Below are 11,999 nucleotides of genomic sequence, written 5' to 3'. Positions count from 1 at the left end.
GCGGGAGCCGCTCCAGCCGCTGTCGGAGCCCCAGTCTCCCAGCTGACCCGGTCGAGGCTGAGCGGAGAGCTGGTCACCAGACGGCTCTCGGTTGCCGCAGTTTTGGTGCTAGGGAAGGGAGGGGAAGGACCTCCCTCCTCAGCCTCCCTCCCCCACTCCCGGGCAGGGATGAATTCCAGAATAAAGAGAAGCCACCGGGCTTGGAGCGAGGACCCAGACCCTGGGGCTGGAAGAGGACTTCGTTCAGGGTATTCACTCACTGATTCTCCCAAGAGAACTCCCAGCGCCTGAGCGGCGGTGGGTTCCCAGGCATATAAGGCGGGGCTCCTGCAAGGATACCATTGCTCCTGGGGCCTATGAGCTTTTCCAGGGTCTCAGAAAACGTTTTGAGACCGGGACAATAAAAGGCTCCACTATAGGAGACCTGGAAAAATCAAAGTTAATCAATATTTAATGAAATGCCTGTCAAATCTAATCCACTGCAACACAGCCAGCCCTTACATATAATATATATATAAGTATACTGCATGGTTAAGTTACAAGGTGAAAATCAATGATTCCTCCTCATTACTAAGAACGGAAAAGGATTTTTTTAAAAATCTCTCCAAGAATTTTTACACCAGGTGTAGATATTTAACGTGGGCTATGTGAACGCTTGAGTACATGTGATCAGATGTTACATGCCCAAGCCTAAGATGCTCCCAGGCCTGCAAGGAAGCGAGTAAAACAAAACAAGGCAGGAAGCGATGAAAGATCTGGGGGAATTCAGAGGGCTCTCTAAGGCAACTGAGGGCAGAGCAGATTTCCTGAGGAAATCTAAATCTGTCCTATTATTGTCCCTCTGTCCTTGCTCCTCTGGTTACCTGCCCCCACCTCCTGGCTTGGGCAGCTGCCCCTTGTCCCACATTTTATGACTTGGCTCCATGAAGAGGCAGTCTGCACACGGAATACCAATTAACCATGATCTACGTGCATGAGATGGATCACTCTTATTATTTGAAATGTGTTTAGAGAAGATCACAGGAGGCCTGGTAACGCCATGCTAACAGGAGGACGCGTGGTTTCAGTCCACCAAACATTACGGGGAAGAAGAGAGCTAGCCATGTATCTGTAAAACGTTACAGTCTAGGAAAATCCATGGGAGACTTCTGTTGTGTGAGGATTCCGGCTTAAATGTACAGCAGAACAAAGCATCACTCAATCCCATGCCATCCTCACAATTGCTCTTCTGTTTGAGTCTATTGTTGCAGCCATTAGGTTGATCCATCTTGTCAAAGGGTCTTCCTCTTTGTTGCTGCCGCTCTACCAAGCATGATGTCCTTTTCCAAGGACTGGTCTCTCCTGAGACGAGGCTCAAAGTCTTGGCATCTTTGTTCATACAGGATTGCTGTGAGTTAGAATCAACTTGAAGGCTACAGGTGGACTTTGCTTTGAGTCAGAGTTTTCCACGCACAACAACGGGGAACGCGAGACTGTAAGGCCTGCCTCGAAGTCTTGTCAGTCACCAACATCACTTCTGAAAGAGGAATCTGCACCCAAGAGCCCCTATAAGTCTCTGAACTTTCCAACTCTGCACTACCGGAGGCCATGGGCAGAGCACTCCCTAGAATCAAGCAGCACACATGGCATTAGTTGTAGTGAGAAATCAATAATCAAAACAATGGCCTTGAAAGTCTCTCTAGCCCTGGGGACCCTGCTTTTTCAACTGTCTGGTAGACATCTCTATTGGGGTGGGAGGGAAACCGCAACTGCAGTGGCCCCCAAACTTGTTTACTTCCATCTCACTGTCATCCCACCACCGCACAACCTTCCAGACTTCCTTTTGACTGAGTGGAACCCATCTTGAAATGTCTTTGGTTCCGTCCACTCCCTTGCTCTCCACATCTAGTTTCCCTCCACCTCGATCATCCTCCTCAGGTGTGCTCTTCCGACGCCAGTCTCATCCTGGGTACCAACCACCATCCCCAAATCTGCTACAGTTGGGTGCTTCCAACTGTATAAATAAAGCCAAACTCCCTGCCATCGAGTCCATGCTGACTCATAGTGATCCCCTGTGCGTTTCTGAGACTATAACTGTTGACGGGAGTAGAAAGCCCAGTCTTTCTCCTTCAGAGCGGCTGCTGGTTTCCAACTGCCCACCCTGAGGATCGCAGCCCCGTGTGTCAGGACTCCTGATGTGGCAAGTGTCTTTGGTCATACAGGCAGTAGAGAATGGTGAGGAACACGTGGGATTTAGAACCAGCCAGACCTGGCTTTGAGTCCAGTGCTGCCATTTACTAGGTGTTTTACAACCTTTGACAAATGAATTAACCTCATCTAAAACGAGAAGATGCGAGTACAGTCCTATATACCAATAACGAGCAAGACAATTTCCTGGAGCAGAGGGAATCACATGCTATGATAAATAAACCATCAAGAAATTGGTGATGTCTTTTTTCTTAATCCATAGACTCATCCTAAAAGGTTGAGAAAGTCTTCTCTTCCCCTTCAGAGTAGTTTTTGCTGGAGAGCTCAGCTGTTTTTTATTCCCAGAAGAAAGAGTTCACAACCCATTGTTTTGTAGAGTACAGGTCAGAAGTCCAAGTTCATTCCCTCCGGGGAGTGACAGCCCAGAAAACGGTTTTGTTCCATCTGTACAGGGCTGATACGCGGCATTAAAATTTTTTTGAATACATTCCAACGTTCAGAAATCAAACTGTCAGTCGTCCTTAGGAAACTAGAAACCCAAACCCAAAGGAGATACCCCTTCACACCCATTCAAATGGCTCTGATCATGAAAGACGGTGGTGACAAATGTTGCCCAGAGGGCGGAGTGGCAATGAGCAATGGTGCATCCGTGTCAGCAAATCGTTTGTCGGGTGTTAAGAAGTTAAACATAAACTTGTCACGTGACTAGTATTTCTGCCATTGGGATAGAATTTACTCAGGAAAGGGGAGAGCAAATATCACCACAAAGACTTGCATGCAAACGTCCTTAGCGCCATTAGTCTTCATAAGAGCCACACACACACAAAGCAACAATCCAAAGGTCCATCGGTTGGTGGCTATGGGTAGACAACACGTGCTCTCTCAGTCTATGCCATGGGACGCAAGTTAACGATAAAAGGGGACAGCCCTTTTAATCATGTGAATAAGCCTCTAGAGATATTTCCTGTTGCAGACATGAGAAATCACAGATCGGGTAATCCCATTTATAGATAATATCCATAAAAGACGAAACTGGAGATGGCGATTAGGAGAGCCCAGTGACTCAGTGACTTAACAGGTGGGGCTGCTAATCAAAATGCCAGCAATCCTAACTACCAGCCACTCTGCAAGGGAAAGAGGAGGCGCCCTCCTCCCGAATAGATTCATCATCTTGGGAACCCATAGGTGCCAGTTCTTCTCTGTCCTATGGGGTGACTATGAATTGACATCAAATCAATAGCAGTGGGCATTTTTATTTGTTTCGTTTTGGGGGTGCTGGGGTTGGGGGAGTAATAGGGAAGGGAAGTACAATGGGATTAAGAATAAATGGGTATGAGGGTGACAAAAAGATCCTAAAATACTAAAAATGTCCTAAACTGCTGTATAGTTAAATGGCTTATATATAAGATATGCTTCCATGAAGTTATTTTTAAATTTGTAAGTTGACCTTGAAAGGAAAAAAATCTAGAGTTACGAACATGAATATCTAGAATTCTAGCTTCCTTTGAAAAATCGAAAATCTGGGACTTCAGCAATTTGTTGATGTTGGTAACTGCTGCACCTTTTTAGACAATGCGTGTTCTCCAGTTTGACTCGGTCACCACCACTCAATCGTCTCTTAAAGCTGACCTACTTCATTCATTCACATTATTTGCTTTGTCCTTCTCCCCATCTCACCCCCAATTCAACTAACTTTCATTCAGCATTTACTAGGAGCCCCAGTGGTGTAGTGGTTAAGCGATAACTGCTCACCATGGGCTCAGCAGTTTGAAACCAGCAGCAGCTCTGAGGGAGAAAGGTGAGGCTTTCTACTCTCCTGATGAGTTACAGGCTCAGAAACCCACAGGGACAAGTCTACCTTTATAGGCATTGCCTCGACTGCAGTGAATTTGGTTTTTGAGTTTACTGCATGAAGGATCCTGGCAACAGACTAGAGTGTGGGGAACAGAGTCAAGCAAAGCTCAAACACGCGGGCTAGGTTGGGCCATTGCCTGGTCTTTGGAAGTCTGAGCTTTCAATCCCAGTCTAGGCCTATTGAAGGGGATCATATCAAATCATCCCAGCGAAATAAGAAGGGAGCTTGAGTCGAAGGATGATTTCTCTGACACTGATGGAGGAGGTTTGGTGTGTTTATGGAAAATGCAGGCAAGGGCTCGGCTGCCTTTGACATTCATGATGCCTGGAAGTGGCGGGACCTTAGAGAATAGCCATGATCAAGCCCATCTTACTGTTCACCCAGGGCAATAATTTGACCAATGTCAAGGATCAATGCTTAACAGTAGTGTCATGACACAAGAGGAGTAATGGAAAACCAGAGATTTCAATGGGCTGGAAAGAAGGAACTTTCCAGAATTTTCCCTGTACCTCTTAAACGCTATAGAGTTTGAAAACAATTCATGAGAAGAGATTCCTAAAAAATGACTAATTTATAACTTCTCATCAACCAGATTCCATTTAATGAAGAAAAAAAGACGGGATGGGAAATTCTTGCCACTTAATGTCTTAGAGCAAGCCATACCTGTAACAAATATTTACTGAATATCTGTTGTGCTGAAGGAGTCTAGCTGGTGCTGAGACATTGTAGGGTACACATGGTCCCTGCTCTCAAAAAGCCTATGTTCTGGTAGGGAGTGTAAACAAATAAACAAATGGTTATAAAATAGCCAGGGCCCTTAATCTGGAGTTCATGGCGAACAAAGTCTTCAAACAACAACAACAACAACAAAAAACCAAACTCACTACCATCAAATGAACAACGGCCCATAGGGCAGAGTAGAACTGCCTCTGTGGGTTTTCAAGACTAACTGTTCACGGGAGTAAAAAGCAACGTCTTTCTCCCATGGAGCAGCTGGTTGGTTTGATGGATTTGAACTACTGAGCCAATGCATAAGCCATGAGACCACCAGGGTCTTAGAGATTCTATAAAGTCATGGCTTCTCCAATGTGGACCAGGGTAGAATTGTGTTCCACAGTGTTTTAAATGGCTATGGTCTTTTGGAAGAAAATCCTAAGACCTTCCTTGCAAGGTCTCCTTGGATAGATGCAAACCTCCAGTCTCTGGATTGTGCCTAGTGCGTATCAAATGTCTATTGTACAGTTCATAGCCAAGCACTTAACAACTGGCACCACCCAAGGACTCCCATACACTTTCATGAAAATGCCAGAAAAAAAAACATTATACTTTTGGGTCTCATTTAGACTAGCACTGCCTAAGAGAAATAGAACGTGAGCTACAAATATAAGCCACATCTATAAATTTAGTCACATTTTAAAAAACAAAAAGAAACTGTCAGAATGAATTTTGATACACAATCATGCCTCATTCTATTGCGCTTCAAAGATACTGTGTTTTTTTGGTTTTGGTTTTGTTTTTACAAATTTGTGTCAACCAAATCTAGCAGCACCGTTTTTCCAATAGCATGTACTCACTTCAGGTCTCTGGGTCGCATGTTGGCCATTCTCACAGATTTCAGTGTTTTCCATGGTGCCATTGCCCAGATTACAGGCGCATGTAAGCATAATTTTTATATGCATCCCCAAACCACACTCACTGCCAATGAGTCAATGCTAATTCATAGTGACCTCCTGTGGATTCCTGAGACTGAACCTTTTGACTGGAATAAGAAGCCCAGGTTTTCTCCCTCAGAGCTGCTGGTGATTTTGAACTGCCAACCATGTGGATCACAGCCCAACTTGTAACCATGACACCACCAGGGACCCTGCCTCATATGCATTGGGAAGCCGTGTTACTCAATTTATTGTGATATTCACCTTATTGAGATGGCCTGGAATGGATCTCACATTATCTCCGAAATATGGCCACATATTTTATTTAATCCTGGTGGCATAGTGGTTATGCATTGGGCTGCCAACCTCAGCGTCCATAGTTCAAAACCACCAGCTGCTTTTCGGGAGAAAGATGAGCCTGTCAACTCCATCAACAGTTATAGTCTCTGAAACCTCCAGGGGTGTTCTTTCCTGCCCTGTAAGGTCACTGGTGAGTCAGAATCAATCCAATGACAGTGAATTTGTTTTCTTTTTCATCATTATTTCAGCATTTAATCAATACAATAATCATCATTCCAATGTTTTACATCCTGTTTTTCATACGAAGGGTTTTGAAATGCGGTGTGTGCTTTTATACTTAGAACGCATCTCAATTCAGACTAGCCACGCTTAAGTGCTCAAGAGTGATACGTGGCAAGTGGCTACAGCTAACTCATTGGATAGTGCAGGTCTAGATGGCAAATTCCTTGCAGACAGAACCAAAATTATTTGGCTGGGATCCTCAAGAATTAGCTCAGTGCTTGGCACAGAGTAGATGTTAATGGACATTTCTTGGGAAGAAGGATGGATGGATAGATGGAGAGGGCGATTATTTCTAGCTTTGGGGACGAGGTTCTCAGTTTAGCTGAGCCTGCAAAATGAACACAATTGTAACCCTGAGACTGGGGCCATAGGAATACAAGGGTGAAACCTGGGCAAAGGAAAGGCAACGCGGCGTTGGGAACTGATGGGAGATGTTCGCGTTAGGCTGTAGTATAGAACACATATTGCAGAAAAGAACGTGGGGACTGACCCCAGGGGTTTCTTGTGGTTAATAACAAACCATTCACAGTTGGGGATTCCCAGGCTTCCAGTAGAGTTCCCTCTCAGCAGTACTTGAGAGACAATTGAAAAGGGAAGGAAGAGGTAAGAGAAAAAGAGACAAATGATAGCAAGGTGGTAACAACTGTTGGTTAATTAATGTTACCCATTAAGATAGGATGCCTGTCAGAGGATGTGGGGTGCGAGCTTGCTGGAGAAGGCTGATGGAAAGAGGAGTCAAACATTGCAGACAAAGTTTCAGGGAGTCTGAATCTGGTTGTTGTTGTTGTTGTTGTTGTTAGGTGCCATTGAATTGGTTCCGACCCATGCACAACAGAACAAACACTGCCCAATCCCCACAATTGTTCCTGTGCTTGAGCCCCATGGTTGAAGCCACTGGGTCAATCCGTCTCATCGAGGGCTTCCCCCTTTTTCGCTGCCCCTCTACTTTACCGTGCATGTTCTCCTGACAGCATGTCCAAAGTATATGAGACAAAGTCTCTCCATCCTTCCTCTGAGGGGCACTCTGGCTGTACTTCTTCCAACACAGATTTGTTTGTTCTTTTGGCAGTCCATGGTACTTTCAATAATCTTCGCCGGTATCACAATGCACATGCATCGGTACAAATAAAGTCAGCGTCGTTGGTCTCAGAGCCTCTGCTGGTCCCTCATGGAATAAGCCTGGTGAGAAAATAGCACCAATGTTGGTGCTGAGGCTGTGAGTTTTTCCCTGAGTCCTGGTGGGGCTGTGGGTTAGCCTTCTAATGGCAAGGTTGGTGGTTCAAACCCATCAGCTTTCTGCAGGAGAAAGATGAGGCTGTCTGCACGAAGATTTACAGTCTCTGAAACTCTGTGTGATGTTTCCCAGAGTGGGTGATTTTGTCCCCTAGGGGACACTGGACCTAACCAGGGAGGCTGCAAAAGCAGATACCTACACTTTATCCTGGATTACCAGCTATAGCACAAAGTTTTTAATTGCCAAGGGGGCGCTGAAAAAAAAAATATATATATACACTTAAGGGGGCTCTGAATATATATATATGTACTCATATATATAAGTATATGTAAATATTCAGAGCTCCCCTGGCAATTTATATATCTATATTTTAAATTAATTAATTCTGAAAAGGGCCAGTGGGGTCCCGTGGGTCACCATGAGTAGGGGTGGGCCCCATGGCAGTAGGTTTATTTAGGTTGCTTGGGGCTTGGTTGTCCTGGGGTGCAGCATGTGGCTGCCGCATCTTTGAGGTGCCAGGGCTGGGAGCTTTTCTTCACGTCAATCCTACACACCAGCTGGAGAGAGCAAAATCAAGAAATTGCCCTGGATTTGCTGAAAATAGATGTGATTCTTCCAACAAAAAGGTGTGTGGGCATCTCATTTGAGGTTGTTTTGAAAACCCCAGTCCATGGTATTCTTGAAAGCTATTTTTATCCCAGGAGGCTTTTCATGCTGAAAACATTGTGTGTGGCACCAGGCAAGTTCCTTCACCCAGCTGACACTGAGTTTCCTGGTCTGAGGAAGGTAGGAAGACCGGTACCTATTTTGTAGGGACATGGCTCCAAGGGTCAAACATAGCGAAATCATATGAAGGCAGCTTTAAGATTGTGGGGAAATTCCATCATCTTTTCCTTCCACTTCTCCCACAAATGCTTTGAAGCCATCTCTTCCTTGCTTAGGTTTTCACACAGTGTCAAGCACAAAATGAGCTGCCAGGAAGTGGTCTTCTTTCTCATTACTAATAATGATAAAGTCATCGTCATCGTCATTGTCATTGCCCTTTCCACAGAATCAGTAATATACAGCCTCTCACAGGAGGTTCCTAGTGCTCTTTCATGATTTTCCAAAGATGTATACGAATGAGTGCTGCTCTTGGCTTGGAGATTTGAAACAACACACGAAGAACACAGAGCCTGCAGAAGAAATCATGCCAGACTCTTAAAGTAATGAAAGAATAGGACCGAGGAGCACTACGAACTAGGAGTTATCGTCACAAATAGGCCATGCAAACAACCCCTACATAGAAAGGTCCACTTTGATATGCAAGCAGATCCCTATACACGTTTAAGAGCATGTCTTTGTCTAGGCTAGCAAGAGAACCTTGAAGGGGCATGGGGGAGTCATGATGATCATGGGCACATTGGTTACCTTCCATAGCAGCCAATATGGTACCAGGAATAAACAACCAGACTGGGCACTCAATTAAATTGACCCTATTACTTAAAACTGGGGGCTCTGGTGGCAGAGTGGGTTACACATCGGGCTGCTAACCACAAGGTCAGCAGTTTGAGACCACCAGCTATTCCATGTGAAAGAGATGAAGTTTTCTACTCCCATTAAAGATTGACAGTCTCGGAAACCCACGGGAGAAATTCTGCCCTGGTCTATAGGGTTTCTATGAGTCAGAATCAACTCAATGGCAGTGAGTTTGGTTGGTTGGCTGGTTGTTGTTTGTATCACTTACAAACTACGTGACCTTGGCCAAGTTACATGACCTCTCCAGGCCTCAGGGTTTTCATCTGTAAGATGGTGATGACGTTAACCCAGACTCCATGGGATTGTTCAAGGGATCAAATAAGAAAATGTATTGGCAGGTTTTGGCCAGCCGTTGATTCCTAGAAAGTCTTCCCAATAAAATCAAGCTATTTTTAAGTGTTCACCCTAACTAACTAAGCTTCTGGATCCAACTACCAAGTTCCAGCAAATTCAGAGGCCAGAGGAGCATGTTAAACTCTCCCAGAGGAATGCTGTCAGAGAAATCCTGACTGTGACACACACCACAGGACCCAGAACCTGGTTTCATCCAGAAATAGATTGCACAAAACAAAGAGATGAGGCTATAGATTCACAAATCAACCAAACTGCAATGGATCCCGGTGGTGTAGTGGTTATGCATTGTTAGGCTGTGATCCATCGGGTCGTAACCACCAGTAGCTCCATGGGAGAAGACTCGGCTTTCTACTCCTATAAACGGTTACCGTCTTGGGGGGGTCACTATGAGTTACATTGACTTGATGGCAGCGAATTTTGATTTTTTTTTTTTGCTCTATAATAGATTCCAAAGATTTTCACGGACTAATTTTTCAGAAGTGAGCTTTTTCTTCTTCCTGTTCATCTTAGTCTGGAAGCACTAGTGACACCTGTCTATCACAGATGACCCTGCTGGGATTTGAAATACCAGGGGCATCATTTTCAGCATCGCAGCAACATTCAGGCTACCATGGGATAATAAACTGACAGATGAATGCTGCCCAAGAACAAAATGTACCTTTGAGGACTACAGTGAACCTGACCGACGTGACAGTCTTTATGTTCAGTCATCTCATAGTTCTGCAAAAGCTGGCCCCCAAATCAGGAGGACTGGAGGGGAACGGACACGTTGGCACTGAATACTGGACAAACTGGGGGCTGTCAGAAGAACAGACGAGTCTGTTTTGGAAGGCAGAAGGCGTACAGCTAAGAATGTTCTCTAGAAGTGAGGATGACCAACCTTCTTCTCATGTACTTCCGACATATTATCAGGAGGTCCCAGTGTCTAGAGAAGGTCACCATGCTTGCTAAAGCATAGCATCATAACCAAAAAGGAAGACCCTAAAGAATATGGATTGACACCGTGGCTGCAACAATAGGCTCAAATATAACAATTTATTTGGATCCCCCTGGACCGGACAGCATCTCATTCTGTTGACCACGAGGTCACTATGAATCAGAACCTGCTCAAAGGCACCTGACCACAACATGTATAATGCATAGCATACATACAAATCACAGTGACCCCATGCTCCATTGAGTTTTCTTAGCTGTGATCTTTATGGAAGCAAATAGCCATGTCTTTCGCCCACAGAACCACGGGAAGGGCTCAAACCAGGTGGGTGTCTAGGCTTCAAATTAGGGCACACCTGGGAAAGTAGAAAGTCAATGAGACACAGGAAAACCCTCACTGAACTAGATTGACGCAGTGGACAGAGTAACTCCCCCTAACTGGCAGCTGTTATCATTGCGGTGCTTGCCTCCTCTGTCTCCGTCCTATACTAAGTCCAGAGTCAACAAGAATTTGACTTGTAGATAGATGGGCTCCCCTGGTACATACCTGGCTGGAGCTCTTAAAAGTTTCACCATCTCTCTTCCTAGCTTTCATTTAGGGGGGCCGGAATTTGGAGGCGCTAAATTGGGAACGGAAACTTTGTATCTGACCAAAGGTATGTGCAAACACATGTTGACACATGAGGTCAGGCTTTCAAAATACCCCTTCTCGGACACATGAGTCAAGCCCCACGCAGTGGTCTGACTATTTACCATACATGACGGCACATTCTCTCAGCACTCAGAGGGTCTCTTGCCAGGAGTTATATTGGAGGGAGTAACTCATTGGAAAATGTGGCTGCATTGCTCAGATTGAGATCTGAACTTGGACTTCCAGGGATTTTGCCCAAAATAAGCTGAATTCCTCAGTTATAACTGTCAAAGAAACACAGCCAAGGAATCTGTGTGCCGGGCCGGCGCAGGCTCCTTCTGGGGAAAGTACGAGTCTGGGTGGAGGATGAATGGGCACGGATTTCAGCAGGTGAGCAGAGAGCACGGCGCTCGGCTGATCTCACAACTGCTAGTGTTAGTACTCTTGCCAATGGCTCACGCACCCTTGGACTTAGTTGTTCATTCACTCCCTCGGCAGTCTTTTCCTCCTTTTGATTACCTAAACATAATAGCTAGCACATGCTTGGTATTTCTTATATGTCAGGCACTGTGCTTACCACCCGATATCCCATCATATTATCTCATGATCCTTCCAGTGTGAGGTGCCATTGACTAGACCCTGACTCAAGGTGACCTTATGCACAACACAAGGGACCCTTGCCTGGTCTTGAGTTGGCCCCACCATGGGGGTGTACGCCAGTTTATCTCACCGAGAGTCTCCTGTGCCCTTGCTGACTCTCTCCATCATCAAAACGCAGTGGCCCCCTCTAGCCCTTGACATCTCCTAATGACTTTGTCCAAAGCGATCAAGTGAAACGATAGAACCCTTAAGGTTTTCTTTTTTTTTTTTTTTTTCACATCTGAGAACTTTATTGGACACCGATTTCAAGGGCCGCAGGCCCCCTGCACAGCTCTCCCGGGGCGGCCCCAGCGGGGGACGTCACATCACGTGAGTGTCAGCCACCGGGAGCCCACAGGACACTACCTAAAGTTGCTATAGAATGGGCGACGAGGGCTGCTCCACAGACGTATG

The sequence above is a fragment of the Echinops telfairi genome, unplaced genomic scaffold, assembly GCF_000313985.2.
Source record: "Echinops telfairi isolate 266 unplaced genomic scaffold, ASM31398v2 ScPeMD7_2010;HRSCAF=2546, whole genome shotgun sequence".
NCBI lineage: Eukaryota > Metazoa > Chordata > Mammalia > Afrosoricida > Tenrecidae > Echinops > Echinops telfairi.
Note: the sequence above shows the minus strand (reverse complement) of the source record.